This window comes from Lycorma delicatula, chromosome 1 (genome assembly GCF_047948215.1).
Source record: "Lycorma delicatula isolate Av1 chromosome 1, ASM4794821v1, whole genome shotgun sequence".
NCBI lineage: Eukaryota > Metazoa > Arthropoda > Insecta > Hemiptera > Fulgoridae > Lycorma > Lycorma delicatula.
In genome coordinates, this window is record NC_134455.1 from 12,932,205 (window position 1) to 12,954,873 (window position 22,669).

The following is a 22,669-nucleotide window of genomic DNA, read 5'->3' on the forward strand; positions in this document are numbered from 1 at the left end:
GTTTTTTCAGGGTTAAGTGGCTGGGATCTGTTATGATCTTTAAAAACTACATGAAACATGACAAGCTGTAGATTAAAGTCTAGTGAGCATCAAATAATGGAATTATCTGTGTAAATTTATACTTAAAATTGTTCAAAAAACTCAATAAAAACAGTAGTAAAAGAATCATTTATATCAGTCTATGTATTTTTGAGTTTTAAATGAACATTGGTATACAAACATATATGTGGACATTCTAAAGTAAAGCTAATTTCCTAATTAAACAATAGATTACACAAGTAGCTGAATAATCAGAGAAGCAATCAGTTTAAATCAAATATGAATGAAGAAGCTTGTATAGTGCCTTTAATGTTAAAAAAGCATTATTTAATTTTTAATTCAGTATTTTAAGGAACCTTTTTTCTTCTTTTTCTGTTTAGTACTTCAGAGGATGAATGGGGATGATATGTATGAATGTAAATGAAGTGTAGTCTTGTATGTTCTCAGGTCGACTATTCCTGAGATGTGTGGTTAACTGAAACCCAGCCACTAAAGAATACCAGTATCCACGATCTAGTATTCAAATTTTATGGAAGCTAGTTGCATTGAAATGCTCCTGAAGAACAAGTACTAAAAATATTCATATAAAAAAACATAGTGAAAAGTGAGTATTACATTTGATACTTTCTGACTACTAATGTGTAGATAAAAGAGTAATAATATAAGGCTAATGAGCAATATGAGAAATTTATTCTACAATTAATAAATGTTTTTTTTAAATTGTGCTATTCTTGAATAAGAAATTTTTAATTTTATGTGTTCAACAAAAATTATATTTACTTTTTCTTTTGTATTCTTCATATGTCTATCTTCCCAAGAAAAAAATTATTTTAAAATGTTTAAAACTTATTCAATATTGATATTTTATTATGCCTATTGTGTGGAAGTTAAACTAAATTTGAAAAAATAATTATTGCTTATTTTGAAAAAATAAAATTTTAATATATTTCTTGCTGAAATAATAAAATAATTATTCAAAAATTAAGATTTAATGTAATCAATATCATTTAATTCTTTAGAAAATTAAATTTCTGTCCTACTGATATAATTAAATCTCAGATAAGATAATGATTGAGGTTGTTAAATAATCTTTAAATTAGATGCAATCATAATCATTTTATTTGTATTCAATCTGTACATTGTTTACAATAATTTAGTTTTTCAACCACTGTGAATGATAATATCAATATTATGAATAATGTGCAGTTGTGCATTACTTATTTACTAGAAAAAGTGTTAATTAATTTTTATTTAAATATTATTAACAAAATTGATTTTTCCTAGGTGTTTAATTAGTCAGTTACCAATTCAATTAACAAGGAAAGTTTTATAAGTGAGTAGAAGTCATCATTTACGTCATGCTTATTAATAAAACAATTAATATGAAATTGAAATTCTGTAAAATTGAACGACACAACAAGTGAAAAGTTAATGGAATGATGATACTTATACTATAACAAATCATACAGCCAAATTATAACAAGTAAGTAGTTAAAAGATAATTATTTTTCTTTATGAATATCAATTGCTCTTTTCATGCTCAGAGTATTAACACCTAATCTGTAAATGAACTTTCGTAGTGATGTATTATTTATAAAATATATTTTAAATTGTTTATAAGAATAACAGAGTAAAAAACTGAACACAAAAATATGTAATTTATAATGTAGGCATTAATAACCTTTTATCAAACAGCCATTTAAAGAAACTTAGCAGTAATAAAACCTGCTGCTTAATTCCATGTGGTTGGCTTTTTCATATCACTGCCTTAAATATCTTTAGGACTAGAACTGGATTCATACATTCAATACTCAGTCAGTCTTTGTGTTGAAGATGAGAAAAAGAACTATGAAAATTAACTTAACTAGTTTTACTGTTGGCCATTTTTGTCATCAATATTATTTTTCCAGAATGATGTACAATTGTGCTATAATAAGCAAACCTACACAAAAAAAAAAAAAAAAAAAAAAAAAAACATTAGATGGAGACCAGATTTGTTTCAGATAGACAACTTACACAAGCCTCACTTGTACCAAAATATTTAAATTACTTTTAGGAAGAAGGCTTAAGAGGTATTTGTAGTTTTGAAAAATACATTTGATAATCTAGAATAGAACAAAATTTTTAGAATATGAAGTAAATTCAGACTGAAAGGATAGGGAGTGAAGAATTGAGTAAAAAAACATTAATAAAATTAGAAAGTGAAGAAGTGAGACAAGGATGTAGCATGTTTCTGTTGTTTTTCAACATTTTGTAGATGAAGCACTACTAGAACTTAAAGAAAGACAAAGTTGAGAGTGAAATAACTGCCCAAGAAGAAAAAATAGAAATCTTAAGATTCCAGTGACATTTTCCTTTTGGTAAAAACCAAAAATTAATTAGAAAAAATACTGAATGGCATGGATTTATTTCTAGAAGAGAAATTCTAAGAGATACTGTTTATTTATTTTGAAAATAAATAAAACCATTGTAATAATAATGAGATGAGAGAGAAAGGAGGATAATGGAGAATAAATATTAATGTAGGTGAATGCAATAAATTAATGTTAAAGAACTCTGTTATTATTTAAATTAAAATTACAAAGAATGGATGAACTAAAGAGGTAATAAAAAGCAAACTGGCAATAACAAAAAAAGCCTTTGGGTTTCAAATATAGACCTACGAATGAAATTATAGTGTAGCTATATTGCTATGTATAGTGTAGCTATATTTTTTATAGTGCCACATCTGGAAAATCAGAAAATAGAGGTCTTTGAAATAAGATGTTATAAGAGAAGGTTAAAAATTAGGTAGACTGGATAAATAACAAATGAAGGGTTCTGAAAAATGAGCAATAGAGGAGAGAAAATTGTAGCAAAATCTTTTACAAACAAACCGAAATTTCTTAATATAATATCATTAACCAACTTATTGTTGGCCATATATTAGAAAATTCTGGTTTAATTAATTTGGTGGCAAAGAAATGCGAAGAGGGTAAACTAAAAAAAAAAACAAAGATTGAAATTTGTAATCTAGGCAACTGAGGATAAAGGGTGACATGACATGTTAAAGTAAAATATTAGCACAGAAAAGAAATGGGTGGAGAATAGGATCAAATCTGTAAAATAAATGACTCAAATAATAAAAAACTTCATCATACTGGATTTTGATATGTATGAATGACATTTTTCAACAGAGACTTATAAAATTAATTAAAAAAGTTAAAGAATAAATTAAATCATTACACCCTGTTTAAATAACACTTCAGGAAACTAGCAATTCATGTGTCACTGGCAACACCAGGTAGAGTTGTTAGTGACAGATGTATGGTGGAAAATTTATTGAATAGAGTCCCTTGTATTTGTAATACACAATGATGTATTATTTAGCCAGTAATCAATATATCAGAGTTCTAACTGTCCTTTGAAGTATTTATTGTTACTAGCAAATAGATTAAGTATATATATTGTTTCATTTAGCACCTCAGCCAACCACTCTGTTTACAGAAAAACTGGATTACTTGTGATAATTATTACTTTCAAAAAAAGCAACTCTAATCAGTTCCCTTTCATATCTGAACTGATTTAAATGAGTCAGTTGTATGAAAGATTGTTAAGACAGTTAAAAGCAACAAATGAACTATCTTTACATTTTTAAATAATATAATGTAAATATAAATTACATAGTTACATTTACAAAGCTTTCTTCATTATTAAATAAAGGCGTACTGGCAAGCAACACAGTTTATATTTTAATAGTATATAAGTATAATAAACAACAGTTATTGCTATACTGCATATAAAAATATGATTTTGTTATGGATATAAATAGTCATTGAATGATTGTTGATGATGTAATATAATTTTAATATCTTACTATTGAAAAATAAATTACTGGTGTAATAATAACTCAAAACATTGTATAAACATAAAACTTTACAATCTCCAACAAAATGATCATGTATTTGTTTTAAACATTTTATAATATTGTGATTTTTTTTATAAATAGCCAGCTTAAATGTTGCCTTATATTTATCTAAACATATACTTATCTACCAGCTTCATAGTTAAACATGATCTTCTAAAAGAGAGAACATTTAACTTCAAATTCTTTTTAAATTTTATATACATGGTTAGTGCTAGTAAACTTTAGGTCACATTTAAACCACCTCATTTAGCAAATTTCATGTTATAGCTATTCAATGATCATTTCTTTGACTAATTTAGAAATCTATTTCATAACTTGAGACCTATTATTCATCAGCTGTAGCACAAATTAATTATCATGATCCTTTCAAATAAATAAATATATAATATACTTAATTATCAAATATAAATATTATGGTAGAGCTACACCTAAGTCTTCAAGATGACTGTTGATGTTATAAGTGTACCGTTTAGCCACAAACAGGGTTAAAAGTAGAAAAAAATATTTGAAACAATTTGTTTCAGAAAACATTCTGAAACAATAAACATTTTTATAACAATAAAAATAAAAATATTATTCTTACTAACATTTTCATCTCCAGATGGCACTTATATGTACCAGGTAGTTTATTTTCTCACACCAACACTAAACAACAAAGACTTCATTAGAGTACCAGCCATCACATATATGGGACTCTCTCTATAAACCAAAATTAAAAATTCTTTTAAATGTGTGTGTTTTATCACAAATAATCAATACTCTATATAAAATTCATACATTCATCATATGCTTTTTTTAATTTTTGAGCATTTTTATCTGTGTGTTCTCAATGTATAGCAATGAAAGATTTATTTATTGTTCCTATAGACCAGCTGACACATACATGTGCCAGATATAAATCGGCTCTATTCTATAAATTTAGGAGGAAATTATATTAAAACTACACATTATCAAATCCAATTATCTATTATTCAAACTCTAAAATAAATAAAAGTAATTGAAAATCTCTAGTAAACATATGTGATTATGACAATGAGAAAGTCTCTTCTTATTTTGTTTACTTATTGGTACCATATTCTGAAACACTTTAGCACACAAGGTCCAAAGCTTTTTTCCTTATTATCTGTGAAAACACTACATATAGAAAGAAGTTTGCCTGTTCTTGTTTGTTTGTTGATATTTGTGGCATCTTACCTTCTTCTCTAGCTTCACAGGAATGTGCTGAACCAATGTCAGGAGGGGGGGGGGTCGAACCTGAGGAATAGGCTGCAACTGTATAAAACTTTTTATTATGTCTCTAAATTTCAGGTAGGTCATCTTGCTGTCTGAACATAGCTTCAAATAGATATACATGCGTTTCCTTATTCTTTTTTCGGGGGAAAAAATACTTTTATTCCTCCGTTGGGAACATTGGGAGGATTTAATGGAGTAGATGGCAATGTTCCAGCCATCAACCTAGGTAGTACTCCACACCATATCTAAGGATGTGGTGATTAAGGATGTGGTTCCCTTACCTCAGTTATCCTTCTATTCTAAATTTTCCATGTTGGAAGGGTCATGAATGGTCAATCACCCCAAAGGCAGAAGAGGATTTCCCAACAGCGGAGGGAGCAGAAGAGCCTAGAGCAGCATCTCAAATAAACTGCCCTGCATGTTTGTAGGCAGCAAAGTAGCAGTTCTACCATTAAGCTTAACCTGCATAGTGCTCATAACATGGCCAGGAGATTAATAAAAATACTGGAAAGCATACACAAGCCTGGGAAAAAACGACTAAATCAACAGTAAATAATCGGAAACATCATAAAAATAAGAAATTTGAAATAATGGTTGAATTATGCTTAGGTACATGGAATGTCAGGGGAATAATTGATTAAATTGATTTATTGAATAGAGTGTTACTAGTAAAAACACAATAGATGTACTCATAGCGGAAATTATAAATACTAACTAATAACGGAAATGAAAAAGAAACTGGTAGATAGCAATGATTATGATAATTATACATTAATTTGTAGTGGAGTTCTACAAAATTAAAGGGCTAAATCAGGAATGGTAATATTGGTTAATAAGAAGTGGAATGACAAATACATTTGTATAAATGGATAAATGATATGGTTTTCTACTAAGATGCAAAATACAAAGAAGATATTTTATCCTTTATATGCGCATATGCTTCGGAACAAGAGAAGACAGATGAAATGGAGTTATTTTATGAAAAGCTGCAATACACATTGGACCAATGCAATAAAAAAAAAAGTAATAATAGGAGAAGACCTTAATATTAATGTAGGAAATATAACATTGTAAGGGATAGTTGGTTCGAATGGCGAATCATAATGGAAAACAGTTAAAGGACTTCATAGGGTTTAATAATACGAGAATAATGAATTCATACTTTAAACACAAGAGAATCCATAAAATAACATGGGCAGCTAAAGGTTAAAATTCTGTAATAGGCAACTGCAAATCAGAAGATGGCAGAACTGTTTAGAGACACAAGAGTTCTTAGAGAAGCTGAAGTAGGAACGGATCACTACATTTTAAGAACAGAGATTAATATCGAAATGCATTGGAGTAAGACACAACAGACGAAGAATACAGACTTACAATACAAGATCTACCTCCTTGAAGAAAAGTCAGTAAAAGTGCTCTGAAATTGGTAAAATTTAAACCTAGCATGGACTGTATTTTTGATGAGATGGTGGATGATGAAAAGAAGCAACGCTATGCTCTTGAATCGTTATATTTAATTTCTTGTCACCCTTGACATTTTAATTGAATTACAATAGTTACATTAAACTTAAGAATGTATGACACTTTAGTCATGATTGAACTTGAACATTATCAAGAAACTATGAGTCCCCTTGGACTGAAAAGAAAACATGACCACACTCAGCAGGATTCTTATGTAGAATTTTCATATTAGATTAACTCGCTGACCAGCACTAGTAGATGCTAGAGTGCAGCATTAACCGGCTCAACATGGAACAGAACAATAATAATAGATATTAATATAGATATCAATAATTAGATATCCGTAACAATAAAATTATATGAAGTTATGATATTAATGAAGAATGGAATAACATAAAGGGAATATTAAATAGAGTGGTCTATGAAGCCTGGGTATTGGAAATGATTGGCATAGAAAAAGATTAATTTTTGGAATGAAGAGGTGCAAGAAGCCATTAAGAAGAAAAAATAAGCATATATGAGGTGGCTCATGACTAAAAATGAAGAAGACAGAGAACACAACAAACAATTAAACATCACTAAGAAGAATTATCAGGAACAACAAAATGGGACTCTTTTACAAGACTAGAAAACGACATCCACAGGTGTAAAACATAGCACATAAAGTAATGAAATGTCTAAATAGTCAGGAGAGGAATCTTGCGAAAATAGGCGCTGTAGAACCAGGAAAATTTTACAATATTTTCTACAACTATGGATGATTAATGAAAAGAATGCAGAGAATGGTGAAGAGGAGAGATATAATATAATAATATGAAGAAATGGACAGGCTAGATATGTCAGAATTGTAGAAAGCTTTGAAGGACAGCAAAAACAAAAAAGCTGCTGGACATGATGGAATTACGGTAGAGTTATTAAAATATGCTTCTAGTGATGTGAAGCAGAGACGTTTACATTAATTAAATATGTACTCAATAAGGAAGGTCATCCCAGATGAATTGAGAATGGCTACTGTTGTACCCGTCTTTGAAAAAGGAGAAAGAAGTGAATGAAAAAGCTATAGAGGCTGTTACCATCCAGATATAAAATATTCTCAAGAATTATAACACAAAGACTTAAAAATATAGTAGAAATGATTCTAAGAGAGGAACTAGCTAGTTGGTTTCAGAAAGAATAGAAATTGTACAGATAATATATTTGCATTGAAGCAGCTGATAGAAAAACATCAGGAATTCAGGAGGAAAACACATATATTATATGTAGATTTAGAGAAAGCATTTGACAAAGAGATATGAGAAAAGTTATAGCAAATATTAAACAAGCGAGGAATTCCAAAACAACTCATGGGCATCATACAAGAAATGTATACAGATAGCCAATTCAGGGAAGGTAAATAGAAGAATTAAGATAAATTTAGGAGTTCAAAAAGGCTGCAGTATGTTGCCAATATTATTTAACATATACATAGACAATGTTTTGCAAGAATGCATAGATGGCATCCCAGATTATACATATGAATTAAATTCTAAACAATTTGTTATATCCATTTTATTTGGAGGTGATCTAGTAATTATTGTCAACTCCAAAGATCAAGTAAGATCAACTACAGAAGACATTCATTCTTTAAATCAAATAAAGTAGCAAAAGAATATAACATGGAAATGAATCAGATGTTCCAAGTAAAATTAAGAAATTTAATTACTCTATTGGCACTATAAAAATATTTTTGAGAAATGAGGTTCAGAAAAAAACCCTACTAAAATTCTATAAAACAGCATTAGTCACAACATTTCTCTATGGAACAGAAACATGGTCTTAGAAAACAAATTTAAAAAAGAATTCAGGTAGCAGATATGAGATTTTTAGGAAATATAGCAGGGTACCATTTGTCGGATAGGAAGAGGAACACTGATATCAAAATATCTATAACATTAAATGAGCGAATAAAATGTACAGACTAAAGGACAAACCATGTTTAAAGAATTACAGAAGAAAGAATACCTAAGTTACTTTACAAGTATAAGCCAATAAGACTAGGATGTCCAAGGAAAAGATGGCCAGATCAGCTTGTGTAATTATAACAGGAGGAAACCAAAGATATTTGGAAGAAGAAGAAGACGACTTTTATGTACCAACACAGAGATTTCCTTGGAATGGAATAACTAATCATCATCACTTCTGTCAATACCACTCATATAAGCAACTCCCATCCTTGGATATACTAGTTCTCTTGTTTCTCACATCTTCCATTTTGGGTCCATCTGTTGTTGATGTAGTCAAAATATTCCTCTTGTCCCTCCATTTCACCACTGTGGTGTCCCCTTTTTGCTTTTGAAGATTATCTCCATTCTTTTGTTAACAAGTCCCACACATATTAGTTAGTGTGTCCGTCCAGAGAAAGTACTGAAGAAATTATCTAGAAATAGAGTATGTCCTTTTCGAATGCAATGTTTCAAGCTTCATAACAACTGCTTTTGCTTGTGTATATAAGTATGTTTAAAATAAACCTATCAGTCATACATAGTTTGCACAATTTAATCCCATATTTATGTCTTTTATTTGTCATATATTATCTAAAAGACAGTATTTCCTGCCTTAGAATCATGGCCTCATCAAGAAATGGATTTTTAACAGGACTAATAGTTTTGGTAGAATTATTCAAAATATGACTCAGCACATTATCTACTTTGTGGAGTTTATATGCAGTTGAATCAGTCTCTGCATTATAAAAACAAAGACAATGTTAAATAGGTTGAAAACAATTCCTGGGCAATAATATACTAAAAATCAGATGCTCATATAATGGTGAAATAGATCAGAAATGCTGAATAAATGGTAAATGTGAATTACCCATTAGCATGCAAAAATTTATTCCTTGTTCCCTTAGTGAACTCAAACTTTCAGTTCATACCCCTGACTTGGTTTCATTAGTGGACTTCGGTTTGGTCTACAAGGAAGAGGCGGACAGGCCTCCTACTCCCACTCAGCTCCATCGCAGAGTCCCACGTGACATTTACTTTCACTTACTACCATGGTAGAGATATGCAGCCGCTATACCTCACAGCTGCATGGGAATCCATGCCCTCGGCAGTACAGTCGGCATCCCACCGACATTATGTTTACTCATTCATAACTCCGCATTTCAGAACGACGCTACACCTCATGGCTGCATGGTTACCCATATACTCAGCAGTGCAGTCGTCGTTCCCCCGACTGACAATATCATAACAATAATCACCATTACTCTATTAACTAATAGTAGCTTGATGCCAACACGCCTACCTCCGGTCAATAACTATCTAGCGGTGCTTGCAGCTCCCTAACATTTGGAAATATACCATGCATGTATCAAACAGTAGAAGAATCTTTTCACCTAACTTGCCAAGAGTCAAAACTTTGATCTTCAATTTCCGTATACGGAAAGAAGTAAGAAGGTCTTCCTTCTTAGAAAGATACGGTTTGCTCCGTTCCGTAGCTAAAATGTCAATGTGTTTTATGCCAGCGATCACAGAGACTGCCACTCTCGAGAAAGTTCTGTAACCTCCGACAACAGATAACAATAGAAGACGCTGGGCTTGCAATAAAATATCACTATAACATTGGAATTGTAATCTATGAGCCAAGACGGGGGCAGAATATAACACTATGGCCTTGCAGACATCTTTGTAAAGAAAAAGTACGGTACGATAATTCAACCCCCAAACAGGATGGATGACTCTACGAACACCAAAGAAAGCATCTATAGCTTTCCTTGCGAGAAACTGAAGGTGCTCCCGGAATTGAAGCCTCTCATCAAGGATGAGACCCAGATGTTTCTGAACGGTGACATACTTAATCGTAAGGCCATCCATCATGACCCGCGAGTGACGGGTCGCAGCTAGACTACCTTTAAGAAACATCATAGTGGTTTTCTCCGCACTGAAAACCATCTTATACTGAAGACTCCACAATCTTAGTACCTTACATGTTTGTGTCGCTTTGACTTCTATCACAGCAGGTGAGTTACCCTCGACCAACAGCAACCCATCGTCGGCATAAGCTACGATGCGGCAGCAACTGGGCATCTGGAACCGCATTAGAGAACGACCCAGACGAGTGGACCTAAAACACTGCCCTGTGGACAACCTTTAGACAAGATCTTTCCTACTTTCGAGCCGCCGTCACGAAGGACGACGGTTCTGTTGCTGAAATAGCTTGCGAGAGACTTAATCTCATTTGCGTCTGACTAAGCTGCTGCAACTGAAACAAGGCAGAGGGCCACCGCAAGTTGTTGAAGGTGCCGAATATGTCCTAAAAGACGCCAAGTACATATTTGTACTCGCTGATCTAAGCCAAATCCATTATCCTCAGAATAGCGTCCTCTGTGCCCTTGTCAGAGGGGAAGCCATACTTGTCGTCCATCAGGATATGGTTAGAAGTCAACCTACTATTGATGCGGAGGTATAAGACCTCGCAAACCTTACCTACTACAAGCAAGAGCGTCACAGGCCGGTAAGAAGAACTTAGAGTGGGATCCTTGTCGCCAATTTCAACTCACCACATTTCAAACACGCTGGGAAATATCCAGCAAAAAGCATCTTATTAAAAACCATATTCAGAGGACCAAGAATCATTGGAACGTGCGAACAAGAAGTTCCACTTTGATGCAATCATATCCGGGAGCTGTATTTAGGCTAAAAATTACTTGGCGGACTTCCGCCTCAATAATTTCAGAAGACAAATTCTCAGACCGAAAACCTATGACTTCCCTGTGAACACGTCGATGTATCATCTGGAAGCAGATCGTTCATCAGAAAAGTGAGGACACGATCTTTGTATATAAGAACTCCATCCTAGGTCGAGATAGCCGACAGAAGAATGTTTTTTTCCTTCTTATGACCAAGTACTTTATAGACAACACCCCATGAGTCTTTGTTTCCCTGCTCTTGTACAAAAAGAGCGCCAGGAATCTTGCTTAGAAAACCTAACTTTGTGAAAATACTCGGTCCTTTTCCGGCGATAGTCCGCAAGCAAAACTGCACGCCGATCAGGATCACCCTCACGCTGTGAGATTCTCCTGAGGCGGCTACAGTTCGCTTCATCGTGATCAAGTTCCGAGTCCACCATCTAGGTACTCTCTCTTGACCCGTGCTTCTGGGAATCAACTGTTCAGCGGCTTCAGCCACGGCAGAAGAAAACTTTTCTGCCAGGTCGTCTAACGGAGACTCATCTAGACTCAGAGCTAAAACTCGTAGCCTGACCGCAAGAATATTTGAAAACCTATTCCAATCCGCAAACCTGTGCAGGAAGCGCCCTTGCTGAACAGGAACGTTCCCCCTAAATACATCGCGCAGCCCACCTACGAACTCAAAAACTATAAGTCAATGATCACTCTCGCAATCATCGACTACCGGCCAGTTAAGAATCCTACCAGGGATATCCTTAACGATGGTAACATCAATGTTGGTACCGTGGAAGGCCCTTCGCAAACCAACTGCACCGGTGAAGGTAGACAATTCGCCGGTTAATGTAACCGGCGATCAAATAATGTTGCGCGATAAATTCTTCGATTAATTCGCCGCCATTATCCGTGATCCTACTGTGCCAGAGAAGCGATTTGACATTCGCATCAACTCCTATAAAAATAGTACGACCAGCGGGTTGTCCTATTCTGGCGATCTATTTTTTTTTAAATTGGTAGCGTAACCTAACAATCCTACTCCATCTTTCCAAATGCTGTGCAATGGGATCCCTGTACTGAAAGTACGAACTAACAACAACCAGGTCCAGACCATCCACGGCAAGCTTAACAACAATGTGATGCGTGTCAGAGGCCTGCCGTATGAAGACTTCCTGTACAGTACGGCGGATTTGCTGTCACCAACAAAAAACTTCTTCAAACCTGGAAAACCTGGCAAATCCCCCTTGACCACGTACGGGTGTTGCAGAAGAACAAGATCGAGGCTCCGTTGTTCGACAACTTCACTAACTCAACTTGGACTGCATAGGCACCCTGGACATTAAGCTGACCGAACCTAACCATTGAGAAAGTTGAAATAAATCTCAACTGACTTCTTGTAACAACTACACTTCCTGCTATTCACGTTGTCCCGATGACTCTTGCGCAACCTTTTATAGTTTACACGAGTCGGAGCCTCTTTTTGATGCGGCCAGTCGTCTTGCTTGTGGCCCTCTTCACCACAATGCGCGCAGACCGATGCATATTTACAGAATTTGGCCTTGTGGCCGAGACGACAACATTTGAAACATCGCTGCACGTCTAGGTACTCCTTAACGCTGCAGGATGCGAAATCCAGAAAAAACTCTACCCTCAAACGAGAACTTCTGGAAGAGACCAACGCCTACCTCAAACAACCCGTGGGTCATCACGGTTCTCCTCCTGAAGACTAGCCTATACTCAGCCTTGAACGCAGCCTCGTTTAAATCAGTGTTCTGTTCCCTGAGCAGGGCCAGGACGTCCTCATCAGACAGACTGTCAATATCGTAACTGATAACCCGGGGCCTTCGACCACTCTTGGGTCCACTTTTACCACAAGCTTCTTAACCGCTGGAGAGTTCTCTCTTTTTCTTTTTCCTGTTTAGCCTCCGGTAACTACCGTTTAGATAATACTTCAGAGGATGAATGAGGATGATATGTATGAGTGTAAATGAAGTGTAGTCTTGTACATTCTCAGTTCGACCATTTCTGAGATGTGTGGTTAATTGAAACCCAACCACCAAAGAACACCGGTATCCACGATCTAGTATTCAAATCCGTGTAAAAATAGCTGGCTTTACTAGGAATTGAACGCTGTAACTCTCGACTTCCAAATCAGCTGATTTGGGAAGACGCGTTCAGCACTAGACTAACCCGGTGGACTCGCTGGAGAGTCCTGGATGACTTGGACAGTCTCCTTATTATCTGCCACAACCACTAGACCCTTGCTGTTCTTTTTGATATCCCTAATGCGAAGGCCCTTGTGGCTGTAACGAAGGGCAGCCTGGAAGTCCTTTTTCAGATCAGCACTTGACTTCGATGAGTCCTCCGGCTTGTTAACAAACAAAACCTCGGTCTTCTTGGCCTGACTATCTTCACGTTTCTCACGGACAACCTCCGCATAGCGCCTGGGCTGGGCTGGAGCTGGAAGTACTTTAACCTCCTTGGATTTGGAGGCCAAAGTCTCATACCCCTCTGCCACATCAGAGAAATCCTCTTTGAGGAATCCTCAAGCGAGGAAGAATAGTTTTCTTCGCGCCCGAGCTGACTTCGTCGGGGAGGACAAGAAACTCAAACAAGTAGTCCAGGTCATCCTGGACTACTTTAGCCAGCAGAGAAGAACTGCCAGGTCTGCCCTTCGCTTTCTTGAATGCCTTGATCACAGGGATCTGTCTAATCCGGAGTGGGTGTCCCTGTCTTCATCTAGCTGACCTCATCTTCCGAGGAAGTCGAAGGCACAGTTTCCAGCTTCCTCTTCCACCTGGACTTCTTAGCTACTTCCTGGAAACCTTTCGAATCGCCGAAGGTTCTCTATGCAATGAACCTAACGAAACTCTCGCTGTCTACGCTTCCTGCCTACGCTCGAGTATGGGCAAGGCCACAAATGTGACAACTGCCTGCAGCGAACACGGGCAGCCGGAGACCTTAAATATTCTTCTGTCACTCTTTATACCACTTAGCCGCTTCTGGATCAGTTACAAAATAACTACGTATTACGGCCCTCGTTCTTAAAAGAACGTGAGTAGGACTTAAGGGAGTATTCCCTTACTCGTCACGGGGTACTTACGACCAGACGTCGTTGCCACCTCTTCGCCGCGATAAGGCGGGTACACGTCCGTAGAAATCCAAGCCTTATACACCACAAAGGGTGATGAGTCTTAAAATAATGCTACAAATCAACCACAGTACGCAACTGGAAACACTCAAACTGACGGAGGTACACACTCTATCGCCAATAAAAACACCAAAAGGCTACAGAATTCTCTGACAACGCATCCAAGGGATCAGAGAACAATCCGCTCTGAGTCAGTCTGAAAGGTATCAAGGAGCGCACATGTGTGCCACACATCTCTATAGACTGCTAATAAACTTTCAGACCTTTAACATACACCAGATCGAAATAAATTGTAATAGAATTCAGGGCGAATAGCGGCACAGATATATACATCATCGGTCTATTTCGATGATACCGACCGCAAATGCATGTGCTGCTAGTCAGTGGTGAAAAACTGAGCCACGCAAAGATGAGCCAGCTGAGCATTATGAAGGAAAATATTTTGTATCGTGGAATTGAATGTGATAATAATTTACTAAAATTACACTAGGTCAAAAGAAAGGAGAAAAATGTTAAAAATATTTCTTACGAAATGAAAAGTGGCAACCCGCAGAATATTTTGAAGTTTATGTATAGCTTAAGTTTTAAATAAAACTAAATAATTTTCAAATTTGAATTAAAAAAGTTACTAACTAACAGTTTAATTATGATGCATTAACAATATGCTTTTATGTTGATTTAATATAAATGGCATAATAAAGAAAGGGTCTGGGTTACTAAACACTACAGTGGATGTTAAAAAAAAAATATATATATGTTTAATGTAACACTAATTTTGATATTTACTTTTTGCTATGTAAATTAATGGATTTATTAATTTCAGTTACTATCCACAAACATCCGTACTTTAAGGAATTAATAGTTTAATTAATTAGAATTGGTAGTCATATACATTAATTACAGGAACTGATATTAGTAATTTGAAAACATTAAGCAAGCTGAGTAAATTTCATTCGTTATAAAAATGGAAAAATAATTTATAACTTAATAAAACTTACATATTTACTTGTCTATAAATATACGAGTACAAATTCTTCCATACTTATGTCATAAATAAAGAAAGTAAAAAGAAGATTTATTGAGCAACTATATTTGTCATGTGTACACAAAAAGCTGTTATTAAAATAATTATAGATAAGGACATAACTAAATCAATTAAAGAAAGAAAGAGGTTAGTGTTTTACAATTAAATGATAAAATAGTAATTATTTCAATTTTGAGTAATATTATTATCATTGTTATTATTTTATATCTTATTTTATAGCTGGAAGTTATCTGAGAGTAAATTAACAGTAAGGAAAAAATAAAACAGAAAAAATTAGTATTTTGACATATTAACAATGTAATTGATTTATAAATTATATAAATATTTACATTATAATAATAATTTAAATATAAAACACAAATCGAACAGAAACCATTACATAAGACGTATTAAGCGTAATTATCATTGTAAATCTAATCAAAGTATTTAAAAGTTGTGTTTTAATTTGTTTAAGTAAATGAATGTAAAATTCCATTATTTACAATTATATATAATTAATGATTCTGCCAATAATACAGTAAGACTCTATCTGAATTGAAATTATTTTTTAGTAATTATTTTCATACTTTTAACAAGATAAGTCTAGTAAGTACATTAATTTGTAATTGAACATTAATGTGTTTTGTTGGAAAGATCCAATAAGGCTAGCAACAAATCAACAAACAAGATGTCTACCAAAGGAACAAAACAACACAAATAAGTAATAAATAAACACAAATAAAGTATAATACAGCACAAGCTCAGTGCCCAGTATGGGTGGTTAAACAAAACCACATAATAACCTAATGATTAGGATAGCCTATAGGCTGGCTACCCAACAGTAAAAATCCTTAAATAATTTAAATAATCCTAGAGCCACACCCTAAATTAGTACCACAAAACACAACTACAGCCCGTGCAAAAATAACATTCAATAAGCATGAATGCCGTAAATTGTAAAACACAAACAAAACTAATTAATTTAAAACGTAACGTAACGTTTTTAAACGTAATTTGTAAATAAAACACAAACTTCGCGGAGCCTACAAAAACTACCTTACGCATCGGTGTCGCATGTAGAATTGCAGCGGTGACAGCCGCTTATTGCTAAGATTCCAGAGACTACAATAGAAATATAAAAGAAGAAAAATCACCCTTAAAGACATTGTAAATGCCGACTAAAAGATAAATCATCCTCACTACCAGAATCCAAATGTGGTTAATTTTAAATGCAATACAACATTTTTTAGTTACTATACTAAACAGAAAAATAAATTTTAGATGGAGTGATCCAATATTGCAAGGAATATTGAAAGAAATGGAATTCTATTAATAAAATGAAAGTTATTCAGACCAGACTAGACACTATCAAATGGAGCTAATTGTACAATTACGTTTTTCCTGTTTAGCCTCCAGGAATCACCGTCAGGTATTACTTAAGAGGATGAATGATGATGATATGTATGAATGTAAGTAAAGTATAATCGTATACAGTCTCAGGTCGGCCATTTCTGAGATGTGCGGTTAATTGAAACTCAACCATCAAAGAACACCAGCATCCACGATCTAGTATTCAAATCCTTATAAAAGTAACTGCATTTACTAAGATTTGAACATTGGAACTCTCGACTTCAAAATCAGCTGATTTACAAAGACGCGTTTACCACTAGACCAACCCGGTAGGTTATTTGTACAATTACTTAAGATCAATAAACAAGAACGTACTTAAGATAAATAAAGAATTTACATAGAGGGTTCTTTCTTCTTTCTTTTTCCTGTTTAGTCTCCGGTAATTACCTTTTATATAATTCTTCAGAGGATAAATGAGGATTATGTATAAGTGTAAATGAAGTGCAATCTTGTACAGTCTCAGTTCGACCATTCCTGAGATGTGTGGTTAATTGAAACCAAACTTCCGGAGGGAGGCTAAACAGAAAAAAGAAAAAAAGAAGAGACGACTACAACAGCTGTCGTCAATGGTACACTAGCACCTCTTGCGGTGAGAGGGGATACTAATGACACATTATACTCACTTAGCCGCTAGTTTATTTAGAGCATATTTTGCCATGAGGGTGTAATTTTGCAAAAATGTTTTTTTTGAAAATATTACTTTTTAATTGTTACAAATGTGCCTAAGAAAAATAAGACCTTAATTAGGCAAAATCTTGAGATACTGAGGGTGACCTTGCTCTACAGCCTCACCTGCTTGACCTTTTAAGAGAAAATTTAGTGGCATTATTGTACCAGTAATTTAAGTATTTCTGGCGATATAAGTTGATTTAGGGTGCGACACCTAACACCGAACATATACATACACACGAACATCCATAAAATTTCCATCTGGTTTTTTTCGGTTTCTAAGGTGTGTCAAAATATAAAGATTTGGTAAAAACCACTTATGCCCAAATTGGACCGATTACATACTTTCCCTAATATAGCTATAGCGTTAGGCGGGAAATTAACAACAATAAGGTTAAAATAAATATTTAATAATTACTATTCAAAGAAAAATTGTAGTTCTTGATGATTTACAGTTAAAGCAGTAAGATGGATATTGTACCAGGACCACTTCCTTATTTGCTGAAGTTGATTTAGAGTGTGCTCGCCACCACACCATCAAGACTAAGAAGCAGTAGGAAATTTAATAAGGAATTGTAGAATGTTAATTACAATATCAATTATTTTTCATCATTATAGCAAAAATCATTAAAATTTACTTTTAAAATATTAAACTCAGGTTTGTCTTGTTTCTGACACGTATATTTTAATTTCAGCATTACTTTTTTTATGATTCAATAATATAAGTATGGTGACTAATTCATACAGTAATCTAGATGTCTCTAGAATATGAAATACATCTTTCTAAAATAATGAAAACTTTTACAAGGTACATTTAACAGGAAAAATCTTAAACACACAACCGCACACATAACTGATCAGCGCCCGCTCTAGCGGTTACGTCGCCTCGGACAAAAAGACAAATTGCCGCCTCTTAAGATATATATATATAAAGATACACATTTTTTTATTTTCAATAAAAATCAAATCATTTTATTTAAATTTTAATAAAAACATAATAAAAGGGAAGCAATTTTAGGCCTCAGATTAATAGTTGAAGGAAGATTAAAGAAAAACAAACCAACATACTTGGCGTTTATAGACCTAGAAAAGGCATTCGATAACGTAGACTGGAATAAAATGTTCAGCATTTAAAAAAAATTAGGGTTCAAATACAGAGATGGAAGAACAGTTGCTAACATATACAGGAACCAAACAGCAACAGTAATAATTGAAGAACATAAGAAAGAAGCCGTAATAAGAAAGGGAGTCCGACAAGGATGTTCCCTGTCTCCGTTACTTTTTAATCTTTACATGGAACTAGCAGTTAATGATGTTAAAGAACAATTTAGATTCGGAGTAACAGTACAAGTTGAAAAGATAAAGATGCTACGATTTGCTGATGATATAGTAATTCTAGCCGAGAATAAAAAAGGATTTAGAAGAAACAATGAACGGCATAGATGAAGTCCTACGCAAGAACTATCGCATGAAAATAAACAAGAAGAAAACAAAAGTAATGAAATGTAGTAGAAATAACAAAGATGGACCGCTGAATGTGAAAATAGGAGGAGAAAAGATTATGGAGGTAGAAGAATTTTGTTATTTGGGAAGTAGAATTACTAAAGATGGACGAAGCAGGAGCGATATAAAATGCCGAATAGCACAAGCGAAACGAGCCTTCAGTAAGAAATATAATTTGTTTTAAATCAAAAATTAATTTAAATGTCAGGAAAAGATTGAAAGTATATGTTTGAAGTGAAACTTGGACGATCGGAGTACCTGAGAAGAAAAGATTAGAAGCTTTTGAAATATGGTGCTATAGGAGAATGTTAAAAATCAGATGGGTGGATAAAGTGACAAATGAAGAGGTGTTCCGGCAAATTGATGAAGAAAGAAGCGTTTGGAAAAATATAGTTAAAAGAAGAGACAGACTTATAGGCCACATACTAAGGTATCCTGGAATAGTCGCTTTAATATTGGAAGGACAGGTAGAAGGAAAAAAATTGTGTAGGCAGGGCACGTTTGGAATATCTAAAACAAATTGTTAGGGATGTAGGATGTAGAGGGTATACTGAAATGAAACGACTAGCACTAGATAGGGAATCTTGGAGAGCTGCATCAAACCAGTCAAATGACTGAAGACAAAAAAAAATAGATAAAAAATAAAAGCATATATTTAGAAAGAAACATAACATAATATTGATAATCAAGCAGTAAAAAACAGTAGAAATTAATTAAGAAATATCTGTATCTAGCCACAAATTGTTAAACATATAATTTTTTACATCTTTAAATACTGTTAAAAGTGTGTATTATTGCACAAACAATCAAAATATCATTATTCTGAAAATATAACAAGGTAACATTAACTAAGCTAAAATCACAAAAAAAAACTTTTTTTTCTCATTTTCATTTCAGCAAACTTTTTTATTACATCTTTTAAATTTACTTATCAGCAATTTAATGTTCAATTGGCAAAACAGCCAAACCATTAAAATGATTTTGTCTAGTAGTCGAACGTAAAAAGTCCTAATTAATTTTAACTTAGAGAAACTCCTTTAACCACTTGCTATAGTTATTAATATCGTTAGCAACATTCTTAAAACAATAGTAAGGTTTGGGGAAAAATTTAACTTTGTATTTAAGCTCAGTACATTGCTTAGGCTTCCTTTTTTGCCCAAAAGCGCAGATACGGCTGAAATTTCCTCAGCTAATTCTACCCTATTTATGTCAACAGCATCACCATCACACATGGTACTAAACTGGTATTTAAATCATAGTTACTATGATTACATATATATTTTATAGTAACAAATATTTCAGCAAATCACAAATAGATATTAAAATCAATTTTATAATTCTTGTTTTGAGATTTTATTCAGTTCAACTATTCAAATATATTATTATAAAAGCCGTTTTATCGAAGCAATGAAATTAATAAATGTCTTACATTATTGATTCAAATAATTATTTTCATAAAACAAAATATAAATAATTAAACCAATAGAATACATTCAAATTTGATACAATATTTTATTGATTCAATAAACAGCCTTTTTGGATAAACAAAATATTTATTTTATTTAAAAACGCTTTCATTGTTTCGATTCGATAATCAATTTACGATAAAATAGTATTTATCAAACTAAACAACAACTTAATTATAGATGTACTTACCTTTAAAATTAAGAAATCGCACTGAAGTAAATTTTATGAACTTCCACTTGTTATCACTACCGATGTAATAGCAAGAATAATGCTAATGTTTAATGAAACCGCTTTCTTATAATTAGAGGTAATAAGAAGTCTATGCATGTTAAAACACAAGTTGAAGCAGCGCTCTGCTCGCGTACTAATGATATTCTGTTCAGAGAAGTATATGAATGTTCAAACAAGTTCAAGCAGCGTCCTTTATAAATTGTGCGTTAATTTTTCGTTTATACTGTAAATAATTTTAGAAAATTACCTATATACATCAACAAATACTACAGTCAACTAGGCCTACCAATCGATTTATTCATTAATCGATTAGTTCATTTCTAGTCCATTTGTTAAAATATTTTTATTATTTCGTAAACATTTTCATATTATATAATTAAAAACACAGAAATAAAATTACACTTTAATTGCTTTCTTGATGGCATCACACTCCTGAAAAAATAAAACGTAAAAAGGTATCATTTATTCTTCTCTCCATCATAAATTAGATACCACTTTATATTATATAACAGATTAAGAATACAACAAAAACTTCCTTAACTTCTTCAAATCAAATGTAGATAACAAACGTACTTCTATAATAAATTAAACATTACTTTTTTTAAAACTTGAGGTCTTCATTGATGAGACTCTCAATGACAACTTAAAAGCATGTATAAAACTGATGATGAAATTGAATGGAAAATTAAGTATTTTAATTAAAATCTCTGAACCTATATAAATAAAAATGTAAATGTTTGTTTATTCAAAATCTTAAATCTCCGGAAGTTCTTTGTTGTTTTGAAATTTTAACACAACGTTGCTCTCGAATACGCGCGTGTTTTTATATACCGAAGATGTTACACCTGTAACAGGTAAAAACATGTGTTTTTTTAAAAATACAGCGCTATCTGTGAAAGTAGCACACGCTATACTAAATATTTTACGATTCCATTTCAGTGCTTCCAATATATGGGCTCGCAATAAAATAAAAAACTACTGGACCGATTTACGCGCGGGGATAAAAGGGAAAAATGAAAGAGATAAAAAGGGGGAAAAGAAAATGGAAAGGGAAAAAAGAAAAAGGTGAAGAGGAAGGGAAAAATTTAAATAAGGAAAAGAGAAATGGGGGAGGAAAGGTGAAGTGGAGGAAATGGAGAAATGAGGAAGGGAATATGGTAAAAATGAAAATGGGAAAGAGGTAAAAAGGGGAAAGGAAAGGGGAAAGGGGAAAGGATAAATATTGTGAAGTTCCATAATGTTCATTTTGTTAATGTTTTATCAGATTTTCAATTGTGTTCATTTAACCTATACTCAAATCTAGCAACAGCAAAGCATTGCCGGGTCTGCTAGTAATTAAATATATTTTTTAATTTATTTATTTATTTTCTGGTTGATGAAATTGCGCAGAAGCTTTGAAGCTTATACTGGAATATGAAAATGGAATTGTGATTTATAGCATATGAAAATGCTATGCCAGACCGGAATTTGAATCCAGGACCTCTAGATGGAAGGTCGTGGTGCTACTACTCTGTCACAGAGTAAAATAAAAGCTTTTTATTTTAAAATAAATTTATTATAATTATGACTTAAGATATGGAACAAATAGATTTCTGGTGGGCTGTAAAAAATAGTATTTGAATATGTGCAGTATGTAATGGTAAAGTCCACAAAAAATTAATTACTATATGTCATTAGATTGGTAGCTCTGTTAAAGTAAATTTACAGAAAGAAAAATAAAATATAAAACAAAAAAATTGTTTAAATTTATTCATTGAGTAATTTATATCATCTTCCCCCCTAAGGAGTTGTGGCTATGATACAACTAACTTTTAATACCCACTACTATCACTGGGGGATTATTATTATTTTTCTTTTTTTTTTAATTAAACACAGGCAAGTTTTATGTCAAAAAACCCAAATCTCAGTACATTA

General features: G+C 33.2%; 1 long non-coding RNA gene across 1 annotated transcript; it reads right to left on the reverse strand.

The window, feature by feature from the left end:
• Window positions 1–1,651: 1,651 nt before the first annotated feature.
• Window positions 1,652–20,927, reverse strand: LOC142318037 (uncharacterized). The gene is made up of 3 exons (XR_012754792.1): window positions 20,714–20,927; window positions 4,534–4,645; window positions 1,652–1,981 (listed from the first exon to the last, which is right to left on the reverse strand). It is a non-coding gene; the product is annotated as an uncharacterized LOC142318037 (long non-coding RNA).
• Between the last annotated feature and the right edge of the window lie 1,742 nt (window positions 20,928–22,669).